Source organism: Notamacropus eugenii, chromosome 6 (assembly GCF_028372415.1).
Source record: "Notamacropus eugenii isolate mMacEug1 chromosome 6, mMacEug1.pri_v2, whole genome shotgun sequence".
In the NCBI taxonomy this organism is placed as follows: Eukaryota; Metazoa; Chordata; class Mammalia; order Diprotodontia; family Macropodidae; genus Notamacropus; species Notamacropus eugenii.
Window position 1 is genome coordinate 236,113,572 of NC_092877.1, and position 4,833 is coordinate 236,118,404.

The following is a 4,833-nucleotide window of genomic DNA, read 5'->3' on the forward strand; positions in this document are numbered from 1 at the left end:
ATAGATGTCTTTCATGAACAAAGCTGCATTTTAATTTACCAAGTGATACATCCTAATGAACTATAAAATGTTACATGAGTGCTTCCTATCTAAAGCTATAAAATCAAATTAAATTCAGAGTAAAAATGTTGTGCCCAGAGAACTATAAGAACTGTATAGAAATCATTGATTAAAATAAAGTGTTAATAAGGAAATTAATCTAGGACCCATTCTGTAAATAGATAATAGTATGATTTTATACAGTAATCTTTTTTCAGCCTTCTCTCAGATTGACCCTTTCCCTATTGGCATGCAGTCAAAGATCAATCAAATAATGCTCTTTTTCTTGGTTGAGTATCTTGTTAAAATACTAGAAAGCTTGAAATAATTTATGATAATAAGGTGATCATCCAAATTTAAAAGGTTGATCTTGGTTAGCAAAATGATTTTCTTTCTTGGATTTTTGGTGGTATTTCAGCCATGGACAAGGTTGTATGGTAGAAAAATCTCTAGATTTTCAGTCAGAGGACCTGTGTTTGGTTCTTGGTTCTGTCATTTGCTGCCTGCCTTCCTCTATGACGCCAGGCAAGTGACTTAACCTGTCTGGGTCTCCATCACCTCATTTGTAAAAGGAGGGTATTACACAAGGATTATCTGTAAAGTCTCTTTCAGTTCTATTTCTAGAATATTGTGATGGGAAAAACTGCCTCGATGAAATGGAGGTATGTTTCTGAGAAGATGGATGAAAGGACTTTTCAGTTTGGGGGCTCTCATGACACTGGTTGTATCAAAAATATGTAATAGAAAGAATGCAAATATGAAAATCCAAATTGTTAGCTGACCAATTTTCTACCTCTGTTTTTGTCATTCCCTAGCCATAACAGTTAACTTTTAGCTGGATCTCTATTATTTCCATTTTAAGTGGTTTTTTTTCTCCTCCAAATCTTAACATTTTCAAAAGAGCAGGCCCACTCAAAAATAAATGTTATGTTAACTAAGAAGCATGTCACCCAAGATGGAGTAATTTAAACTATTTGAAGGCTGAACTCGAAGAAATTCTACTTTCCCCCAGTACTGTTTTTTATGTCAAGAAATGTTATGCTTCTGTCTTAGTGCCTTGTTTACTTTTAAGACAAGTTAGCTGTTGATGTTGAAATCTCTCCCAGTTACCCTGCTTCTGACATGGATAAGGTAAGGAGAGGGCAGAATTTCAGCTTTTGATGTTGGCATGTTAAAAAGTAGAAAACAGAATAGCATAGCAGTTAGAGAAATGTTGTCTTTGGATCTAAGGGAGAGGAAGCTCAACCTAAGTCTATAATGCCAGACTTGAATAGCTTGAAGATGGAAATTTCAAATTCAAGAGTGAAACCTATGATGTAGTGAGTCTTTATAAAAGTTTTAGAGTGTAAGAATGTCTCTTTTTTTATGTATGGGTAAAAGAAAAAACAGAACATTATTTGAAAGTTTTACTCTAAGTATTTTTAATATTTAAATTAAAATAAAAAAATACATTTTCTACACAGCAATTTTTCCTTTCCCAGGCAGATTATATCCTGAGATATGAGAAGATGCTCTTAAAATGAAATACTTCATAATTTGCTTAATTTAAGTTTATGAAAATATCAGGAATCCTGGACATTAATGGCTCCAAATAAATGAAAGCAATACTTTGCATTTTTATTCTTAAGTCCAAAGTATTATTTAATAATAAGAACTCAGAATTTTATTGGAAGTATACTATATATAGCATCTCCTTTATATAATGAATGCTATCTTTTTTTAAATAAAGTTCACAGATCTAGATATAAAGTCAAATGTGGAATTCTCATGGAAAATAAAGATTGTTTGATTTTCGAAATATACAATCAAAGATAAAGCATAAAGGTTATGCTTTATACACATATGATATAAATGAATTCTTTCTTCATGCTTATTTATGTTGATTTATTTGAACCCAATTACTTTTTGTGGGTAAGGCCTGATTATTCCACCCTACTAACAGTACAGTGTCTAGAAATTTAGGGTTATTGGCCAGTCTTATGCACGTTACATTCACTTAATTTTAGAGTTATTTGCTAGGTTGAAGTGACTTCCATTTTGTCATAGTCTATCCCCAAGGTTGCTGCACAGATTCCCAATTGTCCTCCACAAAGCCAGTTATTTTAACTCCCTGGTATATTTTAAAATACACCAATAGCATCTATTTTGCAAATGGTATAAGGATAAGTCTCACTTTTAACAATACCCAAAAAATATGCACAAACCCACACAAAGGAACAGTTGAAGAAAAAACTTGAGACACTATGGAGGCAGAACTCATTGGGTATACAAATAATTGAATAAACATCTGAGCTACTGGATTGCTGATTTTCACCTTAGTTTTAAATTCCCTATAAGATGGAAAGGAGAAGGGTTGCGTCAATAAAAGGATGAAGGATTTAGCAGACTAGTAATCTCAAAGAAAATAACGACTGAAACCTCCCATATGCCTGTACCCTTGATAACTCTCAGCTATGAAAGAAAGGCTCCAGTGGCATTGGATTTGTTGATACGATTAATGCTCAAATCTGGCACACCTATTTATACCATGCTACATTTGTGTTATTGAGCTCTAAGGCATCTCTATCATTATCAGAGATTACTAAAATACAGCATGGGAGATGCAAGGGAATTTCTAATAAGGTATGCATAATGTTTCTATGTCTGTGTCTCTCTCTACATTTTCATATATTTCATTGAATTTGTTTTGTTATAAGAATTAATGGTAAAGGCATTACCATCAAAGGCATACAATCAGTAGATATTTAGGAGGGATAGCTAACATGTTAAATGACAGAGTTGAAATCCAAAATAACGATGATAATAATAATAACATCGATAGACTAGAACACTGGGCTAAATCTAATCTATGTTTTACAGTTTAATCTAGAAATTTATTTCAAAATTCTAAGAGAGTTGAAACAATACTGGCAACCAATTTATCTGAAAACAATCTGTGGCTTTCAGCATACTTCAAGATCTATAGGAAATCAATACAGTAGATTTAAAAAAATAGTGCAATTTTGGGCATCATGAAGATACCCATCACATTCAAGACAAAGGAGGTGTAAATTTGCTAAACTCTGAACTCAAGACACTCTATCTGAGTACTGTATTCACTTCTGGGCATTACATCTTAGTAAGTAAACTGAAGAATGTCCACAGCAAAGCAAATATGTTGCTTCACATCACTCTTTAAAGTACTGAAGAGACTGGGATTTTTAGATGGAAGAATTAGGAGATGGTGGAACATTATAATATTAATGAAAAATAATATCTTTATGTAATGCATTTTACAAATGCTATGTCATTTGATCATCACTGCAACCTTGAAAGGTGGTAGATACCATTATTATGCTTATTTTACACATGAGGAAAATGAGGAAGAAAGAGGTAAGTTGATTTGTCTAGGTTCAGACAGCTAATAAGTGTCTGGGGCTGGATTTGATTTCAGGTCTTCTTGACTCCAAGGCTTGTATACTCAATTCACTTCACTTTCAACAGGGTTGTCATCAAGTATGTGGAAGGCTGTTAGGTGGATAGAATATTTGTTTAATCTAGCCCCAGAGGACAGAATAAGAACAATGAGTGAGAGTTGAGCAAGGCAGATTTAGGCTTCCTGAATGGAAAAACCTTAATAAATAGAGCTGGATGATTCAAAATCTAAATGATATAACAAGTCTTCACTCAATAGGACTCTTAAAGTAAAAACTGAATGAGACATTCCAGGAATGTTATAGAAAGGTTTCTTGTTCAGGTACACAGCAGACTCCAGGCACCTTCTGACTGAGTAAACCAGTCATTTTAAAGAATACCGTAAGGACATATCCTTTCTCAGTTTCTCAAATTCAGTTTCTGAAATTAAAGATACAATGTCAAAAATGTAGAATTGATTCTACATTCAGAAGACAGAGAAAATGAGGAAAATCCTGTTGAAATCAAATCTCAAGAAATTTATAAAATATTTTTTATTTTTCTATTTTTTTCTAAGATGAATTAGCTAAGAATTTTTCTACCCCTGAGCATCGAGGCATATAATCTTCTTCAGTTTAAATAGATAATATTTAAATCAAATACCGAACAGACATGACAATTTGAAAATTTCATTCATGTTTGCTTTTTTTATGGAAGATATCTTTTTAATGATGCTTTATAACATAATTCTAGGGGGTTATGCCCTCAGCAATATTATTGCAAATACGTTAGTGCCATTTTCTCTTGAATTATCTATGAGGAAGTTAAGTGCTTCATAGAGAAAGGAAATGTTCTATTATACCTTTCTGTGATAGAAATACATAGTTAAGCAATAATCAGAGAGTTCATGCCCTCTCCCACCATAAAACTCTTCACACTTCTTCCAAAAGCATCATATCTGACACATAGTAGGTGTTCCAGAAATGACAAAGATGACATATGCTGTAAAATAATCATTTTAATTTAAAAAAAGGTTTATACATAAATAGAAAGTTGTCTTTCATACAAATACCAGAGTTTTCTCTCTTACATAAGTATCCAGTTACACTCTGTTTCTGCTCCTAAATCCGCACCTGACTGCTTATCAATAAAATTTAGACCCATTTTTTCAGCATTCAAGGTCCACCTCAATTTTTCACTGCCCTACCTTTCTCAATTTTTTTACATTGCACTTTCATTCTAGGTTCAACTGGTCTACCTTCTAACCCCACCTCTCCCCAACCAATAATCCTTGTGTTTGCAAAATCTACACCTTTCCTCACACTCCCTGTGCTTTGAATATTCTCTCTCTTTTGTCTCTTGACCTATCATCTACATTTAAAGTTAAACTGAAATGATTTC

At 33.0% G+C, this 4,833-nt stretch overlaps 1 protein-coding gene across 2 annotated transcripts in view; it reads right to left on the bottom strand.

Moving 5' to 3' along the window:
• The window catches only part of GPC5 (glypican 5), a 2,038,323-nt gene that overhangs the window by 942,921 nt on the left and 1,090,569 nt on the right, over nucleotides 1-4,833 (bottom strand). The window lies entirely within an intron of this gene.